The sequence below is a fragment of the Prionailurus bengalensis genome, chromosome X (assembly GCF_016509475.1).
Source record: "Prionailurus bengalensis isolate Pbe53 chromosome X, Fcat_Pben_1.1_paternal_pri, whole genome shotgun sequence".
Classification (NCBI taxonomy): domain Eukaryota; kingdom Metazoa; phylum Chordata; class Mammalia; order Carnivora; family Felidae; genus Prionailurus; species Prionailurus bengalensis.
Genome location: NC_057361.1, coordinates 36,210,524 through 36,221,311, shown reverse-complemented (window position 1 = coordinate 36,221,311; position 10,788 = coordinate 36,210,524). Strand labels below are relative to the sequence as shown.

At 40.4% G+C, this 10,788-nt stretch overlaps 1 long non-coding RNA gene across 1 annotated transcript in view; it reads right to left on the bottom strand.

The window, feature by feature from the left end:
* Window positions 1–1,957: 1,957 nt before the first annotated feature.
* LOC122477637 overlaps window positions 1,958–10,788 on the bottom strand; it is a 183,067-nt gene continuing 174,236 nt past the window's right edge. Inside the window, exon 4 of the long non-coding RNA XR_006295748.1 lies at window positions 1,958–2,401. This is a non-coding gene — a long non-coding RNA (uncharacterized LOC122477637). The remainder of the gene's footprint in view (window positions 2,402–10,788) is intronic.

Below are 10,788 nucleotides of genomic sequence, written 5' to 3'. Positions count from 1 at the left end.
CTCTCTCTCTCTCTCTCAAAACAAGTAAATAAACTTAAAAGTTAAAAAAAAAATAGGGGCTCAGTCGGTTGAACATCTGACTCTGGCTCAAGTCATGATCTTACAGTTCATGGGTTCAAGCCCTGTGTCGGGCTCTGTGCTGACAGCTCAAGGCCTAGAGCCTGCTTCGGATTCTGTGTCTCCCTCTTTCTCTGCCTCTCCCCCACTCATGCACACTTTCTTTGTAACTCATAAATAAATAAACATTAAAAAAAATAAATTTGTGTACATTAGTGCTCACTCTTTATGCTGTAAAGTTCTGTGGGTTTTGACAAATGCATAACATCACGTACCTGCCGTTATAGTATCATACAGAATAGTTTCACTGCCTTAAAAATCTCTTGTGCTTCACTTATTCAACTCTCCCCCATCTTTAAACCCTTAACCCCCTGGAAACCACTGATATGTTTACTGTCTCTACAGTTTGGCCTTTTACAGAATGTTATATAAATGGCATTATACAGTATGTAGCCTTTGCAGACTGGCTCCTTTCAGCTGCTTCCATTTAGGGACAGGCATTTAAGATTCATCTATATTTTTTTGCATCTCGTTCGATAGCACATTCCTTTTTATCACTGAATGGTATTCCACTGCATGGATGTACCAGTTTGCTTATCTGTCCACCTATTGAAGGACATCTTGTTTCTTCCAAATTTGGGTGATTATAAATAAAGCTGCTATAAACATTTGCATGCAGCTTTTTGTGTGGAAATAATTTTCCTTTTCTTTTTAAAACATTTTTTTAAATGTTTATTTATTTTTGAGAGAGAGAGAGAGACAGATACAGAGCATGAGCAGGGGAGGGCAGAGAGAGGGAGACACAGAATCTGAAGTAGGCTCCAAGCTCTGAGCTGTGTGCATAGAGCCTGATGTAGGGCTCAAAATCATAAACCATGAGATCATGACCTGAGCCGAAGTCAGACGCTTAACCAACTGAGCCACCCAGGTGCCCCTGTGTGGAAATAATTTTCAAATCTGTGGTTAAACACCTAGGAGCACAATTGCTATTTTGTATGGTAAGACTATGCCGAATGGTATTCCAAAGCAGTTGTATCATTTTTGCATTCTCACCAGCCATGAATGAGAATTTCTGTTGTTTCACATCCTCACCAGCAACCTGAATTGTCGGATTTGAGGATTTTAGGATTCTAATAGGTGTTTGTTGGTATCACATGGTTAATACAATCTTCGGGAGAATATATTGTTTTTCTTGCTCTGACATTTTTTTAAATGTTTATTTATATTTGAGAGAGAGAGAGAGAGAGAGAGAGAGAGAGAGAGAGAGAGAGAGAATGAGCAGAGGAGGGGCAGAGAGAGAGGGAGACACAGAATCCGAAGCGGGCTCCAGGCTCTGAGCTGTCAGCACAGAGCCCGACGCGGGGCTCGAACTCGTGAATCCCCGAGATCGTGACCTGAGCTGAAGTCGGACACTTAACCAACTGAGCCACCCAGGTCCCCCTCTGCTCTGACATTTTATGCTGCCTTCTCCTTGGGGACTTACAATTGGGCTTTCTGGTATCATCTATGTAATAATAAGCTCTTTACCTTCTCCAGATTTCTTTCTTCCTTTTTTAAAGAGTTAATCAATTTCCTATTATGATTTTATTTTTAAAATATATTTATTTGTTTATCTTCTCCAGATTTCTTGGTGGAAAAAGAGCTAGCTGCAGCCTTATGCATTGCTGATAAGGATGTTACAGCATTTCTCTGTAATAAAATGGGGTCTCTAAATTCAAAGTATTCAAAGTGAGTACTTTCCTTTTTTTTTAAATTTTTTAATGTTTATTTATTTTTGAGAGTGAGAGAGACAGAGCGTGAGCAGGGGAGGGGCAGAGAGAGAGGGAGATGCAGAATCCGAAGCAGGCTCCAGGCTCTGAGCTGTCAGCACAGAGCCCAACGCAGGGCTTGAACTCATGAGCTGTGAGATCATGCCCTGAGCTGAAGTCAGCTGCTCAACCGACTGAGCCACCCGGGCACCTCCAAAGTGAGTACTTTCTTACTCACACACCTCACACTGCACAATGCTGAAGGTGCAATTCCGAGTTCTTGCTGGCCATTGGCTGGCCTGCGCTATGCCGCCCAGAGAACTAAATTGCTCAAGGAAGTAAAATATGGTTTGCTCCAAACAACTTCTGAGCCCTTTCCCATCCATTTCTGCCAGGAATTCAAAATGCTGTCTTGACCCAAATTAATAGTATGATTCAGTTTCCACCTGCTCACATGTTGCTGGGCAGATGTTTGGCCTGGAGGGGGCCTTTGCTCACCGGTTCTCTCTTCATCTTTCTTTCTGACCAGCTGGCCACATCTGCATGGCACTCCTGCATGGCTTCAGTTCACTCCGGACACTCCCCGTAAATATATACTTATTATAAAATAAAGCACAGAAAAGCACACAAAAAAATTATATGGAACAGTGACTTAATATAAGGTCACATCCAGGTGAAGAAGTAGTACTTTGCCAGCCACTCCAGAAGTACCCTCATGTCTACAACCCTGACCTTTACAGTAATAATCTCGTCACGCTTTTCTGTGGCTTTGTTACGCAAGTGTGCACCTCAGACACTCTAGTTGAGGCTTGGTCTTTCAAACGTTATTGAGTCGACCAATTTTGCCATAGGTGTTAACTAACTAGAATTAAATAAAAACTTGAAAAAATAAAAAATAAATATGAAAAAATTATTGATTCCTCTTTTATTTATTTAAAAAAATTTTTTTTTTGAACGTTTATTTATTTTTGAGACAGAGAGAGGCAGGGCATGAACGGGGGAGGGTCAGAGAGAGGGAGACACAGAATCTGAAACAGGCTCCAGGCTCTGAGCTGTCAGCACAGAGCCCGACGCGGGGCTCGAACTCACGAACCGGGAGATCATGACCTGAGCCGAAGCTGGACGCTCAACCGACTGAGCCACCCAGGCGCCCCTATTGATTCCTCTTTTAAATCTCTTTTCATCTACAGGTTCTCTCTTCAGCCTTTTCTTTTCCTTATAATTGACCTGTTGAGGAACATGGACAATTTGGCCTCTATAGTTTCCTACAGTTTGAGTTTTGCTGATGGCACATTCGTGGTACATTTCAACATGTATTCTGTCCCCAGATTTTCTTGAAAATAGCTGGATCCAGACATTTGACCAGACTTAGGTTGCATTTCTTTTGCAAGACTCTAGCAGTGCTGAATTCTTTCATCAGCAGAGACATAATGTCTGCTTGTGTCTCTTTTTGCAACATTAGCAGCTGTTGGTTCTTACTGCCTAAATCAATTAACTCATTGAGACTTGCAAATGGCGATAATCTAATTCTATCATTTTATTTCCATTTATTAGTTGCAATAATTTTATAAAGAGATGCTTCCCTGATGTCCTGTTTGGTTATCGAGTGGTACGGTTTCCATTATGTTTGGTTCTTTCCCTTTGTTTACCAGTTTTCAGGTGATGAATTGGTTCCCTGACATCTTTCAAGGTGGTTAGTTTTTAAGTATCACAGTGAATTTAAAAATGTAAACATACTTTATGGGTTTTGATCCATTACACGTTTTTACTGTGGTAACGTATACAGAACATAAAATTTACCATTTTAACCATTTTTAAGTATACAACTCTTTGACATTAAGTATCCAGTGCAGTTTTATACTTATTGAAGCTCAAATACTCTCATGTGTTCCATTTTATTTTATTTTATTTTATTTTATTTTATTTTATTTTATTTTTTAATGTTTATAATTTTTGAGACAGAGAGAGACAGAGCACGAATGGGGGAGGGGCAGAGAGAGAGGGGGAGATACAGAACCTGAAGCAGGCTCCAGGCTCCGAGCTGTCAGCACAGAGCCCAATGCAGGACTCAAACCCACAAACCACAAGATTATGACCTGAGCTGAAGTCGGATGCCCAACTGACTGAGTCACCCAGGCGCCCCAATGTTGTATTTATTTTTTATTTATTTAAAAAAATGTTTAATGCTTATTTTTATTTTTGAGAGAGAGAGAGAGAGAGAGAGAGAGAGAGAGAGAGAGAGAGAAAACGAGCGGGTGAGGGTCAGAGAAAGAGGGAGACACAGAATCTGAGGCAGGCTCCAGGCCCTGAGCAGTCAGCACAGAACCCGACGTGGGGCTCAAACCCACAAACTGTGAGATCATGACCTGAGCGGAACTTGGACATCCAACCAACTGAGCTACCCAGAGTGCTTCATGTGTTCCATTAAAAAAAAAAATCTTTAAATATTTCTTGGTCCAGAGCCTTTTGAATGAAATCAGGAGAACTCTCTTCCCACATTTGCCTTCCTCTTATCCCTACTTTCCAATCAGCATAAGCAAACATGAGCCAAAGTGAGAAGTGAAACACCCCACCTTGCAGATGTTGTCTGTACAATGTCACAAGTTATGACTCACATTTAGCCCAGAGAATGTCACCAGAGTCAGTGGGAGGAGACAGGCTCTATGAAGGGTGCTGGGGTTGAAGTCTCAAAATTAATACAGTTTAAACATTGATGATGTTGAGATCTGAGCTGAATTTCTTCTACTCTGCATATAGCCTTAATAAATTTCATCACTGGGGATCTTTTTTTCTTTTAGGTGACTTTTAATTTATTTACTTTTTAAATGTTTATTTATTTTTGAGAGAGAGAGAGAGAGAGACAGCAGGGGAGGGGCAGAGAGAGAGGGGGACAGAGGATCTGAAGTGGGCTCCACGCTGACAGCAGAGAGGCTGGGTGGGGGGGCTTGAACTCACGTACTGTGAGATCACGACCTGAGCCGAAGCTGGACACTTAACCCACTAAGCCACCCAGGCACCCCCACTGGATCTTTGAATATATGGAAATATTTGAGTTTCAAATACTTGAACATTTTTTTTGCATTGAAAAATATGTGTGCATAGAGCTTTCCCTTTTGAACTTTAACCCAGACTTCAGCAGCTGAGCAGACAGCTGCAGAAAACTTGCATAATAACAGTTGAATGGACAAGTTGTCCTAACCTTTATCCATTTCTCTCATTTTGAGTCAGTTGATTCCCTATTTTTATTTTGCCCCATCTTCCTTCTGGGCTTACCCACTCAGTTGGACACATAGTTGGGAATCTAGCCAGTAAATATACAGAGAAACATGAAAAGTTTTCTTCTAAAGTCTAGAGGAAAAATTTTCATAATGAACTCCAAGTTCATATGTAAATGAACATCAGAAAAGTGGAAACAACGCCCATAAGAGCCCATATATAACTGCATTGGATATAAGCCCTGCATTGGCCACCATCCCCAAATACTTTAATAATTACCATACCCCCAAGTACCCCAATGCTGTGATACCACTGTCTTATGTACTAGAGAGAAAAGCTTACTTGGAGTAACAATGACAGAAGACTGATGACCATGTCACGTATAATGGTATTTTCAAGTCTATTTATTGAAAATAAAGAGTAAATAAAAATGATTAATTTATTCATTTGACAAATATTTCTGGAATGCCAATTAAATACAAGCCCTGTGCCTAGTGCTGGGAATAAGGCCATGGAAGGTCCTCATGTATCCAACGATTAAGAGGGAGAAGCAAGTGATGTCCAGAAGTGTGGAGAGTGAGATGGATAAAGCAAATGTGGTATATATATAACAGAACACTGCTCAGCAATAAAAAAAGAAGGAAATCCTGCCATCCGTGACAACAAGAATAGACCCTGAAGGCATTATGCTGAGTGAACTAAGTCATCAGAGAGAGATAAATACTGTATGATCTCATTCATAGGTAGAATCTAAAACAACAGCAACAAGAAGCCAAACTCCTAGGAAATGAGATCAGATTTGTGGTTACCAGAAATGGAGGGTGGAGGTTGGGGGAAATGGATGATGGTGGTCAAAAGGTACAAACTTTCAGTTATAAAATGAATAAATCCTGGGGATGTAATAAACAATATGATGACTATAGTTAACGCTACCGTATGGTATATCAGAAAGTTGCTAAGAGAGTAGATCCTTAATGTTCTCACCACAGAGAAAAAAAAAAATTTTTAAACCATATGAGGGAATAGATGTTAACTAAACTTACTGTGGTCATCATTTTGCAATATATGTATGTCATTACACTATATACCTTCAACTTATATAGTGCTATATGTCAATTATATTTCAATAAAACAGAAGAAGAATTTTAAAAGAGCACTGAAGTGTCTGAGATTTTACCCTACTAACGTGCCACAGTTTCCTGGATGCTGACAAGAGACACGTGACTTCTGGGTCAAAGGCAAAGGATTTTGTCATTCATGGCACAGCAAGCCACATTAGCATGAGCATGTTTACATCAGTTCCCCTTGCCCCCCAAGTCTGATGAAGGTGATGGGGATAAACTCAGGTGGATGCCTGCACACGTAGTGGATGCCATTACAGGAGAAAAACTCTAAGGTTAGGGAACTTGAATCTTTTGTAAGAGATGGTAAACATTCTTGCTCTTTGCTCTGGAGGGAATACCATCCCTATCTTCCAAGCCTGTTAGCTATACAAACATCTATGAAAACATCTATGGGACAAGCCAAGGCCAGTCTAGATCAGCCAATATGCAACCACTCCCAGGCGTGTGAATGAGCCTTGCCAAGACCAGAAGGGCTGCATAGCTGGCCTCCAGCTGACCCCGGACCTGTGAGCAATAAGCACTGTTATATATCACTGAGGTTCTGTGGTTCTTTGTTACACAGCATTATTGTAGCAATAAACAACTGATACCATCACCAGTGTCTTCTTAACCCCCAGATCTAATTTATCTCTCCCATTGTAACCAAAGCTCTCCTGAAATAGAGATCTTATCACAGCACTCTTCTGCCTAAAAGCCTTCAACTACAGACTGCAATTGAGACATGGAGCCATGGAATCCAAAGCTTTGGCTGGTCTGGTTCTCATTTTCATTTTTACCTTCACCCTTCACCTCCCTTCCTTCCCATCCTCTCTCTTGCTTCTGGCATTCCACTTACATAGACCACACAAGTTTCTCTGCACTTAAAAAGATAAAAACATACTTTAGGATAGTTTTGAAGATTATAAGAGTTACTCATCTTAGTAAATCTGGGAAGTACAGAAAACTACAAAGAGCACCACCCAGGGCAACCTTTCCCCCAGGTTTTTTTTTTTTTTTTTTTTTCCCACGTAGCATGTATGATAATATCAGGCACTTTTAAAATCATTATTATCACTAGGTGTGAAGGTATATCTTATTTAGAAAATTTGGAGAAATAAAAAAAAACACACCACCACCACCATTAATAGTATTGAAAGACAAATGAGCACCTAAGCAAAGTAATCACAGTATCTATGATAGACAATGGGTCAATATCTTTATCACAAAAAGAGTTCATATAAATCAACTAAAAAGTGTATATACGTTAATAAAAAGGCAAAAAATAAGAACAGGCAATTCCTGAGCAACTACAAATGACCAAAAACCAAACTAAACCAAAACAAAAACTTGTTCAAATTTAAAAGGTGCAAAGTAAAAGAACAATGACCCCAAATTTTTTTGCTTATGAGATCAGCCAAGTTAAAAAATCTGAGTGATAGCAACTATATGACTCTCGTTTACCGCTGGTGTACATGTAAATTGTTATAATCTTTCTGGAGGGCAACATAGGACTGTTTGTCAAAAGACCCATAAAATCCTGACTCTTTGATCCTACAATTCTATTTCTATGAATTTATCTTAAAGAAATAATCAGATATGCATGTGTAGAAGCATGTTCATTGCAAGGCTGGATGATAGAAAGCAAGTAGAAATACTATGGTACGGGCATAAAGATAAGCACATAGATCAGTGGAATGAAGTCAAGAGTCCAGAGATAAACCATAGCATATACATTACAACTAACTTATGACAAGGGTGCCAACAATACCCAATGGGGAAAGATTAGTCTTTTAAAAAATGTTGTGAGGAAAACGGGACATTCACATGCAGAAGTATGAAATTGGATTCCTATCTTACACCATACACAACAATCAACTACAAATGGATTAAAAACTTAAACATAAGACTCAAAACCTTAAAACTTCTAGAAGAAAGTATAGAAAACAAAGCTCTTCAGTATTGGTCTTGGCAGTAGTGTTTTGGGTATGACATCAAAAGCTCAGGCAACAAAAACAAAAATAAAGAAGTGGGACAACATAAAACTAAAAAACTTCTTCACAGAAGGGAAATATACAACAAAATGAAAAGGCAACCTACAGATTGGGAGAAAATATCTGTAAACTATGTATCCGATAATGGGTTAATAGCCAAAAAAATATGAGGCACTCATACAACTCAACAGCAAAAAATCTCCAACAACCTGATTTAAAAAAATGCGCAAAGGACTTATATAGCCATTTTTTCAAAGAAGACCTACAAATGGCCAACATGAAAGGGTGCTCACCATTACTAATCATCAGGGAAATGCAAATCAAGCCCACAATGACCTATCACCTCACGCCTATTAGAATGGCTATTATCAAAAAGACAAGAGATAACAAGTGTTGGTGAGGATATGGAGAACAGGGAACCCTTATGTACTGTTGGTGGGAATGTAAGTTGGTACAGCCACTATGGAAAACAGCATGGAGGTTCCTCAAAAAATTAAAAATGGAGCTATCATATGATCCAGTGATCCCATTACTGGGATACATCTAAAGAAATGAAATCAGTATCTCATAGAGATATCTGTACTCCTGTGTCCATTGCAGCGGCATTCACAACAGCCAAGATATAGAAACAGCCTAAGTGTTTGATGGATGAGGAGATAAAGAAGAGTAGTTTATGCACGCACGTGTGCACACACACACACACACACACACACACACTGGAATATCATTCAGCCTAAAAAAGGAGATCTTGCTATTTGTGACAATAAGGAGGAACCTGGAAAACATTACGCTAAGTGACATAAGCCAGACACAGAAAGGAGAATACTGCATGATCTCCCTTATGTGAGGAATCTTAAAAAGTTGAATTCATGGAAGCAGAGAGTAGGATGGTAGTTACCAGGAGTGGGACTTGAGTGAAATGAGGAGGTGTTGGTCAAAGGGCACAAAATTGCAGTTATGTAGGATGAATAGGTTCTGGAGATCTAATGTGCAGCATAATGACTATAGTCAAAAATACTGTATTATATACTGGAAATTTGCTAAGAGAGTAGATTTCAGGTGCTCTCACCACACTTGCACACACATACCTCCCCCCCTAACTCAATGAAAATTATGTGAGGAGATAGATATGCTAATTAGCTTGGCTGCAGTAATCATTTCACTATGTACACATATATCAAAATATCATGCTGTATATCTTAAATAGTGGTGGGAGGGATGTCAATGTCACAGCGAAAGAAGAGCACGTGAGGGGCGCCTGGGTAGCTCAGTGGGTTAAGCGTCTGACTTCAGCTCAGGTCATGATCTCGCAGTTCGTGGGTTCGAGCCCCCATCGGGCCCTGTGCTGACAGCTCAGAGCCTGGAGCCTGCTTCAGATTCTGTCTCCCTCTCTCTCACTGCCCCTCCCCCATTTGCACTCTGTCTCTGTCTCTGTCTCTCTCTCTCTCAAAAAAATACACATCAAAAAAAAGAAAGAAAGAAGAGCATGTGGATGGGATACACATATCAATGCAGCCTACTTGTAAAACGGAGATCAAATTCTCCAAGGTTCTTTCTTTTTACCCTCCACCTTCACCTCCCTCCCTCCCTCTTGTCTTTCCTTTCATTTATAAACAGCACAACTACCGGTGAGTTATTGTTTCATGGTGTGAAATCTTGCCAGAAGGATCATTGTGACGGTCTGTCTGGTGGTCCCTAAATAATTTTATTTTTGCTATGCTTACACTCTGTTTTCCACATTGCCACAAGGAGGCTGTCCTTTCAAACTGGTTTTTTTTTTTTTTTTTGTTATCTCTTATCCAAGGATTTTCACAAAAGATTTTATAACATCAAAGGAATCAGAACCAAGACAATGTTTTTTATTTAACAGATACTTTAACATGCTCAATATGTGCCAGGCACTGTTCCAAGCAGGACATTTACAAATATTAACTTGCTTAATCTTCATAACGTTATTCTCAATTTCTAGAGGACGAAACTGAAACACAGAGAAGTAACTTGCCCAAGGTCATGAAGCTATCACATGGCAGAGCCAGGTATCAAACCAGGGCATCTGCCTCCTGTGTCTATATCCTTACCTACCGTGTTATGCTGCCTCTCTGTCATTGCTCTACTCCACTGACCCTTTATTTGCTTGAGCAATAAGGGATCAATAGTCTCGGGAAAAAAACATGAACTCTCAGATGTACAAAATAATGGGAAGAGGCCTGGATGTCTGGGACAGGACTGGGAGGGAGGGGTTTGTAAGAGCCCCAGTCCTGCCCCCTGCCCCTCTCAGAGCAGGGTCACAAGGAGCAGTACCCACCCCCCACCCCTCCCCGGTCTGCCCTCCGGCTAGCCTTACCACTCCTAACAGCTTTTTGCCCCAGAGTGACTGCCTGGGAGGAGGGACAGTACTTCGCTCCCTCGAATGTGGTGAAATATACAAGAAGTTCAAAGCATTTTGTTGATATTCTGTAATGTTTTTCTCACAGAGCTTTTGTAATGGGGTATTGTTGCCTCTGTAACGCAGCTGGAGAGACAAAGAGATTTCAAGTGACTTCCCCACATCGTACAGTCAAAGGGCTTCTGAGAAGTGAACAAAATTCTGCAGACATCAGGCCTCTGACTTTTACCCTGCAAAGTAATCTCTCCCGAACAGCCTCTCCCTGTGATATCAGGTTTCCTCAGCTG